The following is a 22,121-nucleotide window of genomic DNA, read 5'->3' as shown; positions in this document are numbered from 1 at the left end:
GGGGACCTGGTCTCCTGTGTCCTGCGCAGTTCAGAGGAGTCTTGAGATTCCTCCTTGCTGCCAGGATTTGATGGGTACCCCCTCCACTGACCTAACTGGGCAGAGGTTTTCAGGATGCCCTTAATGGGCCTACTCTCCTGGGGTTCCCCATTGAACTGTACTGTACTTGGGTGCCCATACCCGGATGCCCACCCCTCCATTCCTGAGTGGTACTGGCCTATGAGCCCCATACTCTTAGCTGGATAGTAATCTGCCATCCCTGCGGCCCTGTGCTCATGTGCGCCAGGGGACATGGGGGTGGTAGAGTCCAGGGACTGGGGGAGATGAAGGCCCCTGGTGTTAGGGCTCCTGCGGTTATGGTCAGGAGTCTCTCTTTCCCAGCGGACCTCATCTCTATCCGCCCCTGCTCCCTGTTGCAATGCAAGAGCCTGCATTTGTGCTTTCAGTTCCTCTGTTAAGGCCTTACTCGACTCTATCAGTCTCTCCTGCATCGCTACCTGTTGTTGGAGCCTATCATTGTGTTGACAGAGGGCCTCATTTTCCCTCTGTGCTTCCTGGTTGGTCCTGGAGAACTGGGCCAGTCTTTGCTGCAGGAGGGTTACCTCCTGGGCAATGTCCCTATTGGCCTGCTCCTTTCTTGCCAAAGCCTCTTCCACCTTCCTGGTGTGCTCTAACAAGTTCTGGTTTTCTTTTTGGAGGTCACCCAGCCCCTGGAGGGACAGGTGATTTTCTTCCATTTTCCTTTTTAAATGGCAGACTTCCTGGCCTATGGCTTCTCTTTCCTGACTAAGAGCCTGCATTTGTGCCGCCAGGTCGTCCCTCTGCCTTTGGAAGGCACCAGCATTCTGGCGCTCCTGATCAAACTCTGCCTGGGTATCCAGGTCTTTCAGAATTAGTTTGTTGCTCTCTGCCTTCACTCTATCTAGGTGGCCTTGCAGGGTGACTACCTGCTCAGCACATACCCTGTTGAAGTCCAGTTGTTGCTCCAGCTTTTTTCTGGTTTTGCAGTAGGGAGTCCAAACCTTCTTGGTATTCCTTCTGCAAGACCAGAAATCTGGTATCCTGTTCTACCTTTTCCTGTTGCAGCACATCCATATCCTTCTTTATTTTAATGATGTGCTGCCTACTATCATCTTCTGACTCCTGGCTCCTCTGCAGCCTCTGCTCAGAAGAGTCCAGATCAGATTGGGCCTTCTGTAATGCCATCTGTTGCCTATTTGCCAGATTTTGGCTTTCAGCACATCTATCCTGCATGTCTCCCATATATAGGTACAGGTATGCTGCTATCCTGGCAATCTTATTGTGTTCCTCTTTGGCTTTAGGAGCCATATATAGTTCACTCAGGGCCACATGTAATGGACCCTGATCTCTCCATAAGTCTGACCCTGTTTCAGTGACCTGTCGCGTGATGGCCTGCAACCAGACTGTTTGGTCCTGGTGAGTCCACTCACCTCTCACAAATAACTTATGTAAGAAGTGCTCTCTGGCTATTTTCATGTCTACTAGGGTCGTCATTCTAGAGATTGGTCTCTGTCCTGACTTACAGAAGTTAGTATTTTATTTTTGCAGAACAGAACTTTTCTTGGAGTGTCCCTTTTGAGGAATGCTTCACAGCGTAATGCAGCGTGGTGATCCGACCGGATGTATGTATCCCGTCAGTTAGCACACTGTATTAAGCTGCACAAGTGGTATTCTAACCCAAACGTCCGGCTCGAGCCCCCAATTTGTAAGAGGATTCAATTCAGCACTACAGCTAAGTTAACGCCTAGTCTAGAATACTGAATGAAAACCCTTATTGATATATCTTTATGTCCAGTTCATGCGTTCTGGATGACTACCCCTATATAACACCCCTCTCTTGGAATCCCCCTGACCCCACTGAGCCAAGAAGTAGTTCTGTTTTGCAAGTTTAAAAGGTTTATTTGATAATTTAAAATATATATATATCACACTTTATAATAAATTAATAATTGAATAGCACACTTAATCTGATATGATAAAGATTAACAACGGAGAATCTGGCACTAACACGCTTCTCTATAATCAATAAGGAGTTGACATGAAATGGATAAGGTAGCACACTGGTAAATAGGAACAAAAGTATAATGTGGTAGAGGATGCTTTATGTAAGCTCAGGTGGATGCAATATTCAATGAATGCAGTACAGAAAATACTCAATATGATTTCAACCAAACAATGTAATCACTTTTCTCTGGCAATCCCCTCCCCCCCTTGATGCAAGGCAAGGAAATGGAAGGAAAACACACAGTTCTCAGAAATGCAATCAATGTAAATCAGTTCACCCCAGCAAGCTTAGACTACAGAAGTTTGAAAACACAGGCCCAAATTGCTTTGATATGTGCTGGCAATGAATTAAAAAATATGCTAAAATGCTTTTAATTCCCTTTCAGAGGTTCAGGGTGAGTGGTATCTAGTTAATATTAGTCCAGGCTCACACTAGCAATGATGCAGGGATAGTTAGCAGGTTAAACGAATTTCTGGCAAATGGAAGGCAAGCAGCAGCAGTTTTTACATGTGAAGAAATTTGCAAATCGCGGTAAAATTCGTGAATGCGTGTTCCGCGATTGCGGTAAAACTATAAGGGGTAGGAATGCGGTTCTAGGTTCGTAGGAAAGCCACGATTCTAACCTTTCAGATGAAAGTTATTGCAAGTCTCTAGCACAAACGGTTGCGGAGATATGAGCGATTTTGTGAAGGTCGTTTTTCAGATTTGAAATTTTAAAGTTCAAAAAGACAAGTGCAGCTTGGAACTAGAAAATGACAAGTGACAGCTTTACAAATGACAGGTGACAGTTAGGAGGCAGTTCTACTTAGATTAAATAGAATTGAATTATATTATTTTAACTAGGAGATTGGTTCTGCACAGTTTTCTAGGTACTCACACTATATTCTTGAGTGAAATGGGCCTCGCCATGGATCTGGTCAGGTTTTAAACTCGCCTCTGGTCTCTGCACTTCACAGTGATCTGGGTCAGCTCTCTCTGGTTCTCTGGTCTGGGTCTCTAGTTCTGGATAGATTGAAGTCTCTAGTTTGGCTCTCTGGAGGTTTGATGGAGGTAAAGTATGGATTTTTCCGGCAGAGCTTCCAGCGGCAGATGGATTTGAAAGTCCCTATCTGTCCTGTCTGTCTGCTTTTATGTGTTTAGAATGTGGGTGTGTTCTAGCATCCCTGACCCTACCTCTCTCTCAGCTTCTAATTGGTCAAACTTCCATTTATCATTTGATTGGGGAATGAACTGTGAGTCAGAGGGATGTCATTTTATGGCTTGCAGATAAGACACTCCTCTGTCAGATTGCACACATTCTATATTTGATAATAAAAGACATATTTCACAGTTACACAGTTGCTTGAAATTACATATACATGGTGTGGCTGAATTTAGCCATGTCTCTGTCCAAATCTGCTGTTTCTAAGAGCTTGCATTCAGAAATGGCACATAATTGACTTTTTAACTGATTTTTCAATTTCTGACATTGACCCAACTTTACATACATGTGTGCAGGGAGTATGGACATTAACTGATGAAGTTTCAGATTTTTAACATGCATACATTTAGAGTAATATCCACTTTTCCGCTAAAACCCCCCTGAACATACCACCGGTTCTAAAAACCTCTTAAACTGTGGGCAGAAAAATCACAAGAATTATGGTATCATTTATAAAATGTTCACATGTCCGCTCTATGAATGATCCATCTTTTTAAAGTTATGTTCTGGCTCCAAAGGGGTGTGGTTTCCTCTCAGCACAAGGTAGAAATACTGGTTTATCCAGTTCTGCCAAGCCAGCTTGCTCTCACAGGCAGTGCTCCTCCCAGCTTCTGCCAAGAGGAAGCTACATTTTACGACTGCTGTAATAAAACCTTTGCCTGAGTCAGGAGAGGCTCATTGTTCAAGAGGAAGCCATTTATGATCCTCTCAATAAACCCTCTGCCTGGGTGAAGGGAGTTGCATTGTTCACTCTCCTGCAGAACACAGGTAATTCAATTATCAGATAGATGGCATATCCTTAGTGTGAGCAGCAAAAGGGCAGCTAGGCCTGGGAACACAGCTGTGACTCAAGTTTCACTCCTGATGGGGGTAGTTGCCAGGCAAATTGGAATCTCTTTAAGCTGTCATTTCTGTTCCCCAGTTTCTGCATTCAAATAAAACTAAACATTTTCACATATGCAGCTAGAAGGCTGATTCTAAGTTTAAAACTATGACATTTAAACAGTTACAAAGGCATGTGACGCCAAACATAGGTCACTCATTTAATCTAAACATTTTCGATTTTAGTGTCTTTAAATCCAGTGCAACTTAAACTGCTGACTCCATAGCAGTTTTGTTATAAGCATTGTTTTGGGCTCTTCATTTCCCAGATTTTGTAGTCACACAACACTCCATTCTACCAAATGTCTGCTGGTGTCCAGTGAGTTTTTAGATGTGTTGCAATGTTTAAAATAGACAGTTTGAGCCTGCCTTCAGAGAAACACAGGGTGGTTTTAAACTGCCGGCTTTTGGATAGTGGTGAGTACTGGTACTGCACCCATTTTTGGGATTTAAGAAAATGAATTCCCAACAATTCTAGGTTGCATTTGGCAATCAGCATTGCCATTCCCAATGGTTTCAGACTACTGTGCGGGTAGTCCAATGGTGATTTTAGGCAGTGTCCTTCTGTGCCCATAACATCGGCAAAAATGAGTGGCAGCCTATTCTTCATGCATTTCCCTGTGCATTTTCTGGGACGCTCTGGCCATCATGAGGTTTTCCATGTCAGTACTGCACAGTTTTGAGGTAGGGCTCGGATGCATGGGTAAATACATCCCACAAGACACGCGGAAGCGCAGGGGCGTGTCTGTTTTCAAGAAAGCATGTGAGTCAATACGGAAGTCTAGATCATGCCGAATCCTGGCGTCGGCCATGTTGAAAGTGAACGGAGTATGTGGTTATTGACTGAGGGACCAGGCAGACCAGAAGGGTCGACATCGCCGATTCATGACAGCTTGCCTCCTCCTAAACTCTAATCCACCCGGCATGCCTGGATGAGTCCGATGAAAACGTTGTAATAGGCGGGGTGCATTCATATTGGAGACTGGTTCCCAAGTTCGTTCACTTGGTGGATAGCCCTTCCATTCCACCAAATATTGGAGATGACCTCTTCTGTATCTGGAATCGCAGACCATAGAAACCTCAAATTCGATCTGGTTATCAACAAGAATTGGGGGAGGTCGAGGTTTTGACTTGATAGAGTTGTGGAACGGTTTCAGCAGTGATGTATGAAAAACAGGTGTATGTGGTTGGAGCCGGCCAAGAGAGGATTGCTTGTTCCATGTGGCTGGTAATTAGAGTTAAAAGGCGACCGGATAGAAAATCTCAATTACCGTAAAGGGTCCGTAAAAACGAGGTTCCAGCTTGTTGGGTCTCAGATGGCTGGATAGATATTGCGATGAGAGCCAAACTTTATCCCCAACAGTCTAGGAAGACCCGGGTCGTCTTTTGGTATCTGCAAACCTTTTCATGTCCATCCTTGCCTTTTCGAGGTGTTCCTTCACTTGCTTGTGAATGGAGGTTAGTTGTGCAATCCAAGCATCTACTGAAGGAGTTAACGTGGGTTGTGGTAGGAATGTGGGTAATACTGAAGGGTGGAACCCTTGGTTACACAAAAATGGACTGATCTTTGTCGTGGAATGGTCTGAATTATTGTAGGCAAATTCGGCCACAGGAATCAGGAGTGGCCAATCATCCTGTACCTTAGATGCGAAACATCTAGATACTGCTCCAGGGTTTGGTTTACTCTCTCAGTGATCCCATTTGTTTGTGGATGATAACCCGATGACAAGGCACATTGAATGCCTAATTGTCGGCAGAGATGCTTCCAGAACCTGGAGATGTATTGTGGTCCATGATCAGAGATGGTGTTGGAGGGCAGTCCATGCAACCGGAATACGTGGGTAACAAAGATCCCAGCCATCACGAGTGCTGAAGGCAGTTTAGTTAGAGGGGTAATGTGAGCCATGTGGGAAAAGAGGTCTATAGTGACCATTATGGTGGTAAATCCTCTGGAGGGAGGAAGGTCCACTATGAAATCTGTGGCAATAAATTCCCAGGGTCGAGATGGTAATTCAGGTTGATGAAGTAGACCCACTGGCTTTCTGTTGTCGGTCTTGTTCTGGTTGCAAACTGAGCAAGCTTGTATATAGGTGCGTATGTCAGAGCGCATATTAGGCCACCAGAAGTTTCTTCTAATCGTCTGATAGGTGGCCTTAATTCCACGGTGCCCGGAATGAAACGTGTCATGGCAGAGACTCATAATCTTGGACTGGACTTTCTGGGTAGGAACAACCAAACTCTTATCCTTAAAGAGGTATCCATCCTTGGTAGAGAGAGCCCAGAGATTGGGCCTCATTACGACCCAGGCGGTAAGGGGTTTACGGCAGCGTAAACAGCGCCGACCCTTACCGCCTGAGTACGAGGTCCCTTAGCGCCATGGCGGATTTAACACCTGCTTTTAGCAGGTGTTAAAATCCCTGGCGCTAAGGGACCATGGAGTTAATTACGCCACCGTAATTTACGGTGGCGTAATTAACGCCTTCCCCACTCCCATTATGCCCTATGGGGCAAAAATGGGAATGGGGAAGGGTAAATGGGGATTGGGGACTTACCGCCCCGCCAAGGTCGGAATGGGGCGGTAAGTCCGCCAACCACCATGGCGTAAACATAGTTTACGCCATGGTGGTAAAGTCACGGCCCAGGCGGTAACTTACCGCCTGGGTCGTAATGAGGCCCATTGTCTTTAATATACTCCTTCCAAATGTCCGACATTGCAGTCTCTTCTTGTATTATTTCTAAGAGTGAGTTGGCTTGGGCTATGGACACCTTGTCAGGAAACATCTTGGGAAGGAGTGGTGTTTCCTCTTTCATGTAATCCGATCTTCGGGAGAGAGCATCTGCTATTACATTAGATGGACCAGGAACGGGTTGAATGCAGAACTGATATTGGGCAAAAAAATAGGCCCATCGTGCTTGGCGACTGTTTCGGCATTCCATAGCCTGTAAAACCTGGAGGTTTCGATGATCGGTCCATACTATGACCGGATATCTTGCGCCCAAAAAGAGATGACGCCAATTTGTGAAGGCTTGTCTGATGGCGAGTAGTTCTTTCTCTAAGAACGAGTAATGAGTTTCGCTAGGATGTAACGTTCGTGACAGATAGGCAATGGGGTGTTCCTGTCCATCTTCAGCTTCTTGTTTGAGGACAGCCCCGATTGCGTGTTCTGAAGCATCAGTTTCTACCAGGAAGGGTTTGGTAGTGTCCGGTTGGGCCAGGATGGGTTCGCTAATAAACAATTGTTTGAGTTTCTGAAAGGCGGCTTCCTGGATAGCTGTCCATTGAAAGGGAGTATCTTTCTTTAGCAGATAGACAAGGGGTTGTACAATAGCTGAGAACGTAGGGATGAATTTCCTATAGAAATTAGCAAGCCCTAGGAATGACCGCACCTGTTTCACTGTGGTTGGAGCCGGCCAAGAGAGGATTGCTTCGACTTTGGTTGGATCCATGGCTGCCCCTTGAGGGCTCAGTACAAATCCAAAGTATTTGACTGTGGATACGTGAAAGGTGCACTTCTCAGGTTTGGCCACAGATGGTGTTCACGTAATCATTGCAGGACCAAAGAGACATGTTTCTGATGCAGGGTCGAGTCTTGTGAGTAAATCAATATGTCATCAAGGTAGACGATTACAAATAGAAACAGCATGTCAGAAAAAACTCGGTCCATGAAACGGTGGAATACAGCAGGAGCGTTTGCTAAGCCAAATGGCATTACCAAATATTCATAGTGACCAAATGGGGTCCAAAAGGCCGTCTTCCATTCATCGCCTTCCTTGATGCAAAGAATGGAAGTTGTGGAGAACCCAAAAAAATGATAAGGTTCACACATTGGAACATTTATTTTAATTCTATGAAAACTGTTGTTCTGAGAGAATGGAAATACCAAATATCATATAAGTCTGACTGAAGATGAGTTAATATATGGACGAATGATTAAAAGTTTCATTTTCTGACAGGTATTGCTTACTTACATTGTTATGGGTTGTTGGTTGGGGCATATTGTGACCACACGCAAACACAAACTCTATGCAGGCTAGTGATATCTAAACCACTTCGCGTCCCATGGCATATCAGTGTGTGCTATCAACGTTGTATTATTGAGTAGCAGGCACCGCTCTCTAGAACGAACCTGGCATGATAACCTGTTATGTGTTTTTTTCACACTTTGAGTGTCCGCAGCTATCGTCTTTAGCTCAATGTACCTTTCATAGATGGGAAAATTCAATATGCATATATGTTTTTATCCCGTGCACATGGGCAGTCCAGCACCTAAATGCTATGGCAATTCCCTTCTCAACTAGTGTACCTACAGTTTCCATTGTTTGTGGTTTCTGTTGGTTATTAGGTTTCACCCGGTGCAGAATGAAAGGGTAAATGGATACATTTGAATAAAGAACGGTCACTGAAATATATTTTTTTTCTGTTTTCTACACAGCTACATTTTTCCTTTCTGCGCATGCCATCATTTCCAAATGCTGAGGGGCGGTTTCTTCAACCAGTAATGGCAGATATGCCTAACTGGATGCATTTCGATTGCTCTGATGTGGGACGATCGCTAGGGACCGATATGTCCTTTGGCAGTATCAGCTATAAAGAGCAACCTGTCATTGTTTACGGTGGTCTAGCAAGAAGCTGATGCTGAAGCCTTGCGAATCAAGTTGCGTCGAATGTGAATCTTCTCCCGAAAGGAACACTGTGTGCCTCATGATAAAGTTTTGATGCTATAACCCAAGAACATTGAAAAATTGGTGTTCAATGGAAATCTGCGGATGTTCTCAGAGTTTTAAATAGTGTTCTCTATTCTGATTTGGGACACGCTGTGCAGTGAGAGGATGTGATTGTTGAATTTCCGGGCTCTGCGCTAAAACATAGGTGATTACTGGGCGCATTTGGCTACGATGACCACTAATGTCATGAAAGTAGGTGGAGAATATCGCTATGAATAGTGATGTCAGCTTCAGGGGCAGGTGATATGATTTAGTGCTGCAGGGGCACTTGAGCTTAGGGCGATTGATCCACGGATAAGATTAGCACAAGATGGGCGCACCCGCTCATTGATTTCACATGTGTAAAAGTGCGGAATACTAAGGTAAGGTGCATAGGAAATGTTTTTATGATCGATCACAGTTTGCTTAAAACCACATGCCCGAACGCATAGACTGTTCTTTTTACAGAAAAAGAACCAGACATTCCAGCTTTATTACTGTATGCAACTAACTAGCCATACCAAGTATTACCCTATTTGTTATCTTCACAAAGAAACAATCCATATTTATTAGCCCTATCCTCAATTGTACTACAATCATAAATACCATAAACACTTCAATAATATCATTCCACTATATTACAAATACTGTATACACCCCAAGAGTACTTAAAATTACTATACACTTATTACTATACTATGTGCTGCCAGTGGCCACTACCACTACAATAGAATTAAAACATATAACCAGCGCAGACAATACACCTTCAAATAACAAGACTCTCCCTGAATCCCCTGCAATCCAAATTATGTCTGCGGACACTGAAAGTGGCTGCGGACTCTGCAGCACCTGCACACCTTTTTTCACATATAAAACAACTCAATTTAAACTTTATTCCACTCCCCCACCCTTTCCAGACCCTCTTTCGGCCACCAAATAACCCCAAATGTGTTTTCCAGACTTTTTTTTTCATCACTGCCATGTTCGTGGTCAGCTGTGACGTCCATGGACTCAGTAGCATTTGCAAACCATTTTTTCACCTATAAAAACAGTTCCATGTCAACTTTATTCCACTCCCCCACCCTTTCCAGGCCCTCTTTCGGCCACCAAATCACCCAAATGTGGTTTCACACTTTCTCCTTACTGCACTACCCACGGATACTGGTGGCTATCCGTGGATCCAACATGGCGACCGTTACCAAAAATATGATGCAGCTCATGTTTTTGAGCATCCAATCGGTGGCCGCGTACAATGACCCTGAATCCAGCAATTAGTCTGCGTCCCGCAGCCATATATCACAAATTTCTTTTTACCTACCTTTTGCCCATTTTTAAAAATACTACTGGATGGATTTACACCAAATTTACAAAAGCACGCTTTCGGGAGTAAGCCGCCACTCCTGGCGCAGATTTGGTAAAAATCTGTCCAGCGGTTTGGGCTGTATTTATTTCCCATTGCGTCAATGAGGATTTCCACAAATTATGGTACCCCCACTATAACTTTGCCACCCTGGACAAAACTGCACCAAACTTCACAAAATCATTAACATACTTTTTTTTGCAAAGTTTGGTGAGGATTTGACCAGGTGGGGCAAGGTTACAAGCCACCAAAAAAGTAAGTGTTATTTCTTTGAGTTGAGCAACTTAACCATAACTACAGGGCTGCTGCCACAGGCCCTCTATTATTACACAGCCATGTTATGGTTAAGTTGTTAATCACATAGGAAGAACACTTTTTGGGTGGCTTATACCTTTGCTCCCCCTGGACGAATCCTGACCAAAATTTGCAAAAAAGTGTATGGGCCACTTTAAATTATTTTGCAAATTTTAGTGAGGTTTGGTTCGGGGGGGGCAAAGTTATAGGGGGGTCCCAAAATTTCTTTTTTCGCGATAGAAATAATGGGAAAAAACTTTGTGCACGTCTACAGCTCAAACCGCTGAACGGATTTCCACCAAATTTGCGGCAGGAGCGACGGCTTAGTCCCAAAAGCATGCTTTTGTTAATTTGGTGTAAATCCGTCCAGTATTTTTTTTTAAAATGGATTAAACGTAAGGCAAAAAAGTAGTGATATGTATGTCCGCTCCACGGGCACACTTCCATGTTCGTTCCGCGGACAAGACCCCGATTGGATAATCGGCTTACGTCATGTCCACAGACATGCAACATGTTTGCCGATTGGCTGGGGTGAGGTGTGAAGCACGTCACATTGTTTCGATGCACCCGCCATCTTGGATTCGCCGACAGCGCAGCGAGAAACAGAGGCAAAATGCAATTGTGGGGACTGTGTTGGTGTGCAGGAGTGATTGGGGAGGGTTGAGGAGTAAGAGATGGGTTAAATACTGTATTTGGTTAGGTGCTAGGTGCCCTTGATGTGTTTGCCATGCCCGCGGTCGTAGCGGCTGTCCGCAGACATAATGAATGTGCTACTAGCTAATTTGCTTTAGTATGATGTTGGTTTTGGGTTGTTAGTACAGCATTATAATTAATATGATCTATAAGCAGCCCACATACCACAGTCAAAATGTTTGGTAGTATAGGTGTGTTATGCTGCAGTGGTTGTGGCCAGGGCCTAGAGTTTTGGCTGCATGGCCGAAGGCCATAGGTTGTAGGCCATGCACCCAAGATTCTACGCCCTGAACACAACCACTGCAGCATAACACACCCATATAATCAAACACCCATCAAATAACCAGAACGCAAAAGTTAGTGTACTGTTTCATATGTAGAGTTTGTATGTGAAGTTTTGGCCAGGCTATGCAGTTAAGATTGTAGAGTTTGTAATAGGACTGCGTTATAAGATACCTTTGAAAGTAAATATTTTGGATTGTGGTGTATGATTTTGTACATTTTCTTTGAAATCTAATCGTAAACAAACTACTTTGCCACAAATGGCTTTCACTAATTTAGAGGGATGTAATTTCGCTGTTTTTGTTGAAGGTGTACTGACAGCGCGGCAGCGAACAGAGGCAAAATGCAATTCTGAGGAGTGTGTTGGTGTGCAGAAGTGCCTGGTGAGGGTTGGGGAGTAAGAGATGGGTCAAATACTGTATTTGTTTAGGTGGCAGGTGCCCCTGATGTGTTCGCCATGTCCGCGGTCGTAGTGGTTGTGCGTGGATATAATCAATGCACTACTGGCTATTTCACTTTAGTATGATGTTGGTTTTGATTTGCTGTGTGAACAGGAGATGGGCTGAGCTGACAGGTGGTGTGGCCTGACTGTGGGAGTCGCTGGGAGACTGCAAAGTTCTCCAGAGGAACAAAATAAATCCATAGAAATGTCAGCCGCATTGGTGAATGGTAGCAAACAAATCAAATGTTTTTCAAAAATATTTGTAATGCCTCTGTGCTGTGAAGCACTATCGCTTTCCACTCTGAGTGAAAGTCAGCGCCATTGAATTTATGTTTCCTAGCTGAGCACAGCCACGCATGGTGCAGAGTATAAGGTTCAATTGTTTTTTGACCTTGAAACAAAGGGAGGATTGCGAATGGAATGCATGAAGGGAGGGATGTAAGACTTTCAAATATGATAATGTTGACCATTCGAAAATTGGACAAAGGGACATGTAATTTAATTTCATGAAAATTTGTTGAAGTGGACGGAGTGCTTGTTTTACGCCGATAGAATGGAAATGCCGAATATTATGTAAGTTTCACTTTGGACGATTTTATACACGACCTAGTCAAATTATAATTCGGTGACAATATTGGTGGGGTACATTGTATTGTGTGTTGTGTGTGGTATATTGCAATGACACGCAATTAGAACTTGTGTGTGTAGTTTATTTTGTCATGGGGATTTGGGCAGTGCAGCATCGAGATGGGTGTAGTGCAGAAGTGGGTTCCCCCAGGTTCACAAACGCGTAACTGAACTCTAATATTTAATTGAAATTCCATGCATCTGTTATTTTTGGTTTTATTTAGCTCTTTGATTGCAGCATTAGCATCCCATTTCGAGCTCACCATACTCCGCAGCAGTAACGTATAGAGCAAACTGAAGAGTAATTTGCACATTCTTTTCTTTGAGTTATCATTGTTTGACGTCTGTGTTTATCAATAGTTGTAACAGGGGCCCAAATTGATGGTTAAAATGATAAACTGTAATATGATTGGTCACTGAGACATATTTCTGTTATCTTTTTTTTAAACAGCTACATCTTGACTTTCTGCGATTGTCATGGATTGTCATGGATTCCAGTTAACCATCAGCTACAGATATACGTCAGTGGTTGGACGACGCTTTTTTGGGATGATCGACACGGGCCCATATGCCCATACGCCATACCAGCGATAAGGAGCAACTTCATATCTTTTATGGTGGCCTAGCAGAAGTTCATGCCAAAGTCTTCACAGTGCGTCCAATCTGTTTTTAAATCCAAAAGGAATACCGCGTGACTCATGATAAACATTTGTGGATCGAGAACTAAGAAAATAATTACCTAATTGCTTCCATATGTAAGTCTCTAGATGTTCTCGGAGCGTTTATTGTGAAATAAAAGTACTTTACAAATTGTACAATTTGGTATTTCCTTTAAAAGTATGGTTTCATATTCAAAATTGGGACGGGCTATGTTATGAGATGATGTGTGTTGATATTCCGGGTTCTGCGTCAAGTAACGTTATCATGTAGGTGATGATTGGGTGCATTTTACAACGCTGTATAGTAATGTTCTGGAGATAGGTGGAGCATATGACTAGGTTTGGTGATGTTAGACTCAGGGGCGGGGCATATGCATTAGTGCCGCCAGGGCAGTCAACCTTGGGCGATGCAGGAACGGATAAGATTATTACAAGATGGCCACGCCCTGCTGCCTGATTTTGCATGTGTAAAAAAGAGCGAAATTACGGTAAGGTGCTTAAGAAATAAGACTGTCCCTTATTTCTGAGAACACCTCATGGTGGCTACAATAGTGAGACGTTCAGCAAATGGTTATTTTCTTAAGTCCTATCAGTTTTAATTGAGGTTCTTAGGGTTTTCAATTCCGGTTATACATGCATGATAGTACATATTCTAAAAGGCACAGACATCTAAGTTAAGAGCTACGGGACGAGTGACTAGGCAGGTTCAACTTGACGTGGACCCAGTCCTGCTCCTCAGACACATGTGTGGTCTGGTGCTACATCCCGAGTCTCCCCACAGCATTTTACTCCTATGCCACAGGCGTCCCTGGGTGTCTGAAGGTTCAGCATATGTACCAGAGTTTTGAAGTACGTCAAGCGCACGTTTGTCTGAGAGTGTGCGTGAGTGTGTATTGTGTGTGTGTGTGTGTGTGTGTGTGGGCAATTCTGGTCTTTGCATCAGGCCATGTATTTTTGAACCTTGTTCACACTGCCATTCACACCTGCTGGTAGTGGCGCCCCCTGCAGGCTGGTACATGAGGCAGCCGCCTGCATGGCCTGATGCAAAGACCGACCGTGTATCAATGTTTTCACTTATTTCATCACAAGGGAAATTTTCTTCCAGCCATTCTAAAATAGTAGACATTTCTGTGTAAAAAGAAATATATATATAATTTTAACTGTACCTAATACAGAAAGTTGATAAATATATAAAATCAGTGAAAAACACTTTGTTAAAGGGACGTTATGGTTAAGTTGCACTACTAAAAACCTATGAAATTCAGTGAAAAAAACTTTGCTAAAGGGACGTTATGGTTAAGTTGCGCTACTAAAAACCTATATAAATCTGTAAAAAAAACGTTGTCAAAGGCACATTATGGTTGGAAGTAAAACCGAAACCCCCCAGAAATTTGCCAGTTATGGTAAGCTAAGCAACCATCACTGTGCACTGCTAAGACTAACACCCAGGACATCAAAGATGACATCAAAAATGTCATTGATGATCTCACTGATGACATCACATGTCTGGCTCCCTCTTTTTTCCTTTACTGACATATCTAGGCCACATGATTTTCTTCAGGAACTAAAAATTGAAAAGGTACTATATTTGTAGACTTATCCTTCAAGTATGTTCTTACAGTAATTCCCTTAGGGTCCAGTCACATCATATGAAACATATACATAGGGGAAGACAAAGGCTTGAAAGACAGCAATCCTTTATGTGCATTAAGATCATCAGTAGAGTTATAAGCGCTTTCTGATAGTTCTGTTTTTTTTCTTATTACTGTACTTTCCCTGTATATGCTCATATTTGTATACATTGCACTCACACTACTTTCATTAGGGTCTAGTCACATCATGTGATACATATACATAGGGGAAGTAGCAGCTTTGAAAAGAGCAATCATTTCTGTGCATAAAGATAATCAGTTAGGTTATGAAGACTTTCTGGTACTACTGCTGCTTTTTTGCTTACTTCACTTTCCCTGTATATGCTCATATTTGTATGTGTTGTTGTGTCTTTTTGTTTTGTTTGTAATAATGAAATTATGTAGTAAGTGGGTTTTATTGGCTACTTATTACATGTTTCACAGCATGCAAAATTCTAATGAGAAAGCATTTATCATTTCACTATTCAACATGGCAAGATTATGAATATTGCACCTCCATCATGTATGCTGCACACAATGCTTATGTTTATACATGAGTAGCTTAGTATACTGGAAAGAACCTCATAATAGAATGCTATTTATATCAATGCATTTCTTAATGCACTACGTAGCTCATGATATTTATTCCAATGATCCTTGACACTTTTCTGTCAACATTATAATAACAATCGCTTGTACAGAGTTTTCATGAAAAGTAAATGCACATGTGATGTCATCAGTGATGTCATCAATGGCATTTGCGATGTCATCTTTGATGTCCTGGGTGTTAGTCTTAGCAGTGCACGATGGTGGCGCGAGTTATGGTTGCTTAGCTTACCATAACTGGCAAATTTCTGGGGTTTTTCAGTTTTACTTCCAACCATAACGTCCCTTTAACAACGTTTTTTTTACTGATTTCATAGGTTTTTAGTAGCGCAACTTAACCATAACGTCCCTTTAACAAAGTTTTTTTCACTGAATATATATATGTAAATATATGTAAACAAAACAAGCAGGGTTGCAGGGGCGCTACTCTGGGTCCCGCTGCAGTACGCTCAACAGTCCAAAGATGTTCTCTTCCTAGCGTGCTTTCATACCTCAGCAATCTTCAGGGAGGCTGATTTGATGTAGGTGTACAGGGTTAACTCCCTCTGGCATGTACCAGGCAGTTGCATCAGGGAATACTGGTAACTGTAGTGTAGAGCCAGTCAGGATCCAACTCTCCCCCATTTTCAATGTTAGCCCTCAGTGGGGAGGGGGAGCGAGTAACCATCAGTATGACACTCCAAAGTTAGACAAGAGTAGCCCAGGTTCAGCCCCTATGGAGCCCCAGTCTCCAGGTAGATGTGCAAACGAAACAAGAGGGGTGGCAGGGGCGCTACTCTCGCAGTCCCAGCTGCAGTAAGCTCAAACATTCCAAAGATGTTCTCCTTCTAGCGCGCTTTCATACCTCAGCAATCTTCAGGGTGGCTGATTGGATCTAGGTGTACAGGGTTAAATCCCTCTGATATGTACCAGGCAGTGGCAGCAGGGAATATATATATATATATATATATATATATATACATATATATATATATATATATATATATATATATATATATACACACACACACACATTAGGGACATACTCACAGCCCCATACCACTGAGAGCCAATTTCTCCTTCGAGTTACTCCTTTTCAAACCTCTGGCTCAACTGGGCTGCCTGTCGACAAGGGAGAGTCAGATGTAGCAGCTGTTTTATTCTCACATCTGAGTCCTGAAGCTGCATGAATGTGTATGTATGGTTCATGGTTACCAAGACTTCAATGTTAGGGTGAGTGTTGTGAAACATTAAAGAAGCACCAAGCTCAGTGTGTATGATATGATATGATATGATATGGAATTTATAACACGCCTATACACAAGTGTTTCAAGGCGCAATGAGGCAAGGGAGGGGGAACAGAGGGAAGACAGACAACGATCTTACTAGGCCAGGTGTCACTCAGATTGTGCAAGTGCATGGGAAGGGGGAAAGGGAAAAGTGTGTGGGGTATTTTATACTTCATATCATTCAAGCATACAACTCAGTGTTACAGAACAATATGTCAACTATAAAGATCTGTTGACTACCTTATGTTCCAAAAATGCTCTTTCATTTTATGTAAATCATTCAAGAACCCTCTTGGTGTGGTTTTGCATTTTTGGAAGAATTATAGTTTAGAGATCAAGTAGCATTGGGTCTGTGAGCGGCGCAAAGGCGTGATCCTTCAATCATGGCAGATATGTATGCTTAAAACACCCGCCGTGTCTATTCATGGTACAACAGGTAAGTTCCTCAAGAGTAATACTGGGACTGCCAAGCCGACTCCAGAAGGTGGCCTATTCCAAGATTAGGATGTGTGAGAAAGTGATTGCTGTTGGCAAGAAAAGGCTGTGGAGTAGGATAGACAGAATTTATTAAGTAAAATGTGATTATGCGTGCACCCTAGATGTACAGGTAAACATTGTGTGTGTGTTCCTTGTTTTTCTCAGTTGATTTATGATGTAATGCCATAATGCATGTTAGTGCAAATGTGGACAATGATGTGCGGGTACTGACATGCGTGTTGCTAATGATCCAGTGTGGCTCTATGTGATTTCTGAAAATATTTTTCATCAAAGTAGAAATCATTGATTTTTTTAATGGAAGTTTTTGCCGCAAATATATGCGTGGGGAGACCCCCTGCCACCTTCCCCTTTAACCCTCTACATTCATTTTTCACCTACACCCACCCCCACATGTATTTGCAGCAACATCCGTTGCAAACAATTCAATGATTTCTACCTCGATGAGATCTACTGCGGCCAAAAATTCCTATCCCATCCAGTGTTATGGGTCTTTAATGACCACCTCGTTCTTATTTGCATTATTATTTGTTTTTTCACTACCTAGAGGCATATGATGCTCTACCGGAGGTAGGTGGCAAAGGTATCGATTTTTTTCCATAGGGTTCTGAACAATCTACTTCCTTGATCCAGTTCTATAATATGAGCAGGCAATGCCTCACAGTCCCGTCTTGATTTGCTGGCTGCTGTTAGATGTGAGAATGAGACACCATGGCAACATGCACAACGAAAGGAAGGTCTGAATTCAGGAAGTGTGAATTCATTCTAAAACGTGAGCATGAGATTGGAGACATATCAATCACTGACGGAGATTAGACCTGCAATACGGTGATTGTCTATGTGATGCAGTTCAAAACGCAGTATTAAGATATATTGTTTGCCTCTGGCTAAATCCGCCTGAATGCAGTCGAGGGATGCCTTGTGTGTAAGTTTCAATATAAGCGAAGTCGCTTTTTTCAGACAGGAAAGCACTGGTTAGGTTTGAGTGAAGGGCTGCACAGTCCACATTTCTTGAGAGATATTATTGGTATACTGTGATATTGTCAGCCATTTAAAGATTGCCCTCATGAACAGTGGGCAAAAAATATTCGTCTGCTCTTTACATCTCTTTTTTTTTCACTGCCATATACAATCTGTACATTTAAGGTGCGAGGCAGGCCTCAAGTCAAGGGTACACGCGTGGGACGGAGTCCACCCACTTTTTTTTTCAGAGGAGGGACTTAGTCCCCCCAGCTAAAATGAGAAACATTGAATGTCCTCTTTGAATTTATGAATTAAAGTCAACCTCAGGGATCAAACCGCAGTGGGCAGATTTGCAGGACGGACACTTCACCACTAAACTATATAACCTGATGAAAAATAAGAGACATCTAAAGGTGAAATTTCCTATTTCGGTACTGGAAGTTCCAGGGAAAACATTTATAGTGGTTCTTGGAGTTTAAAAACATGCGCACCTTTTAAAGTTTTCAAAAACACTATTAGAAGAAAATATCCTCTCTTGGTTTTGTGTGTGTTTTGATTTTATGAAAGGCAAATGCCATTCGTCCTGTTCAATTTGGGTGGTTATGCAAAGCCAATTTAATGAAATGTGCACATTTCACCTTGATATGCTAATATCTGTCGACGCCATATCCCACTGCGTTTGTTGAGTCCCCCCACTTTATTTTTTAGAACTTGACCCATGGTGCGAGACGCCAGTTAACACTTCAATCTGCTCTGTGTTTGTCGTTGTTTGTAGCTTGGGCACAGAGGTTTCTGAGGGTGTGTGTTGCTTCCACAGAAGCACCCCCCTTTACTGTTCACCGAGGACAGGGCTATGCTGTTGAGCGCAGAAGGGTCAGAATGCTCAGCCTTTCTGGTGCACCTCGGTGGAGAGAAAGATGAACTGTGAGTGAGGCAGGGTGCGGGGTAAGAAGTAGAGGGGGAGTTGGACGGAAAATAGGTGCTTTGTGTGAAATCGGTTGACCAGTGTCAGGCGTAAAGGAAAACAGTGTTCTGACAATCAAAAAGGAGCAGTGTTTTCTTACTTGACTAGTACTAGATAGGACACCAACATTACTGAAAGCTATTTTTTTGACAGATGCATTCATAGAATAGTGTTTAAGCACTGATGTAATCCTATGCAGTCATATTATTTGGCTCAGGCTACATCCACCTGAGTCTCATAGATAGATGTCTGCTGTGTGACTACCATGGTAAGAATTGGGGTGGCAAAGTGACGTTCAAACATGAAAGTGTATGTTCATATGCAGACACATCTCCATAGATCTTCATTATAATGATTGTAATGGCGTGGGGTGAGGCCCAGCAGGCCCGTGTGGCGCAGCAGTAGGCAGGCAGAGACGGAGCGCTGCTTCAACACATCTTTCTCTATTCATATACATCAACAGAATGCCTCTGACCCCGCCTCCCACCACCAGTCACTTCCCGTTCCCTTCTCGTCCTTCCTTCCTGGAACACCCGCCCGCCAGGTATCCATGGAGACATCAACGGGACATCTCCCCCCTTTTTTAAACAATAACTATGTTCCTCACAACAGGTGAGTCTCAAATGTTACAAAAAAGGTAGCTGGGGCTCCTCTCCAGAAAGAACATGGAATGATAACCTGTTCTGAGATGAGAGTTTGCAACACACACTAGCCCATCTCCTCAATACACCGGCGCGGCTTGTTCCGAGTCCGTTGAGCCCATTGAGGATGGGCACTTGCAAGCCTGGGCGAATGTCGAATAGCTTCACTCTCCGGAGCACCTTCCAGGTCCGATTCCTCAGTTTCTCCTCGGTCCCCCAGATATGGATCATCGGAGGCATAGTCAATCGGAACAACCACTCTCCCACTCAGTCGGCGAGAACCCAGAGACGGAACCCCTTTGAAATGGGAAGAGTTCCGAGTGACGGGTCCTCTCTCACCCTGCGCAGTGATCATGTATCCCTTCTTCTGCGTGACCAGCAGTGGTTCCTCCTAGAAAACCGAGGAGTGTTTATGCGTCTGAGGCTGTTTCACAGCAACAATGTGACCCACTTCAATCTGGGGCTCTCGCGCCCCTCGACGTTGGTCCGCATACTCTTTCATGCGCTCCTTGGCGGCTTCGTAACGTTCCCTCATGTACCTGTCTTGTTCCTCGGATGGCCCTCCCAAACGAGCCTTCAGGATCCGTGTTTGAATGTCCCTTCCGAACATTATCTCGGCAGGAGTTTTTCCTGTGATACTGTGAGGAGTGCCCCAGTAGTCTCGCATCAGCTGATTGAGTACTTGCTCAAAGGGTTGCCCCGTGAGCATGACGATTTGAAGGGCCCGCTTCAAGGTGGCCATGAACCGTTCTATCATGCCGTTCGCCTGGGGCCATAAGGGTGTTATCTTCCGGTGATGGAACCAAAGGTAGTTTGCGAACTGTGTGAACTGATGTCCACTGAATGGGGGCCCATTGTCAGTCTTGAGCACGCTGGGGATGCCATAGGCAGAGAATATGCGATCAAGGGCGGGTATGACATGGTGAGCGGCTTTGGAGGATATGATTTGTATTTCAGGGTATCTGGAGTATTCATCCATCACCGCCAGCACGTATTTTCCCCCTTCGATGGGCCCAAAGAAATCTGCGTCAACAGCCTCCCATATGCCTTGGGGGAGCTCCGACATCCTCAAGGATTTCGGATGTCAGTTGGGTGTGATGAGGCGGCAAGTGGGGCAGGATTTTAGGGCTTCCTCCAACAGGGAGTCCATGCCAGGAAACCAGACCTTTTGGCGTAGTATCCGCTTGGTTGACACCATCCCTCGGTCGTTCTCATGTGCAATCTCAATGACTTTGGCCCATAGGGATGGCAGGATGACCAGCTTGGAGTCTGTCAGAAGGAGATGCTCATCAGACAGGGCTAGTTCGTCCTTCACCTGGGCCAGTCACTCTACTTCCTCTCGCACCAGGTCCCCTGCTGCTCGCCCTCTCTCTCAGGCTCTCCTCCCCATGCCCGATTCAAGGCCCTCCCAGATAATTTGACACGCTGGATAATTTTCTGTCTCACGGGCTATTGTCCCAATGTCGACCCCTTCTGGAGTGGTCTGGTGTATCAGGTATCAGAGGTATCTGTCTGCTACCGCTGGTTCTGGCGTGCACCCCTTCCGAGGCTTTCTGGACAAGAAGTCCGCTGGATTCTCTCCCTTTCCAGGCCGGTGTACAATTTCAAATGCATAATATTGTAGCCGTAATCCCAAGCGGGCTATCCTTGGAGGCATCTTTGCCTGAAGGCTCCCGTACAGGAACAGCAGTGCCTGATGATCTGTGGTGACCCAAAATGGTTTACCATACAAGAACAAGTGAAAATGTCCACATGCCCAAACCACGACAAGCCCTTTTTTCTCCGCCTGTGAGTATGTCTGTTCGGTGGCGGAGAGGCTTCTGCTGGCATACACAACTACATGCGTTCTCGCAGGGTCCCTCGGGTTCACTTGGGCTAGAATGGCTCCCAGTCCTACGGGACTGGCATCTACCGTCAGCTCGGTTTGTCGACTGGGATCATACTACGACATGTTCTCGGCCTTGACGACCCACTCTCGGATGATCTCAAACGCCTTTTGGCACTCGTCCATCCAGCAGAAGGTGGTGTCTTGTCTTGTGAGGAGTCTTAGGGGCTCACTTACCGTCGCAAAGTCTTTGATATAATGCGTCTAGTAGCTGGCGAGCCCGAGGAAAGATCTCAACTCTGAGACGTTGGCTGGGGGTGCGGTGTCATTTAGTGCGGCAACCTTGTCGGGATCTGGAGTCATGCCAGCCTCTGAAAATATATGCCCAAAGAACTTTAGCGTACTATTCCGGAACTCGCATTTGTCCCGATTGAGTGTGAGATTTGCTGATTCTAGTGCTTTGAACACCTTCATTAAGGCTTCATCATGCTTATTGACGTCCGCACCGAAGACCAGGATGTCATTGCTGTAGTTGAGGCAGTTCAGTATATGCTTTAT

This window comes from Ambystoma mexicanum, chromosome 2p, assembly GCF_040938575.1.
Source record: "Ambystoma mexicanum isolate Mex_15411 chromosome 2p, UKY_AmexF1_1, whole genome shotgun sequence".
Taxonomy (NCBI): Eukaryota; Metazoa; Chordata; class Amphibia; order Caudata; family Ambystomatidae; genus Ambystoma; species Ambystoma mexicanum.
Note: the sequence above shows the minus strand (reverse complement) of the source record.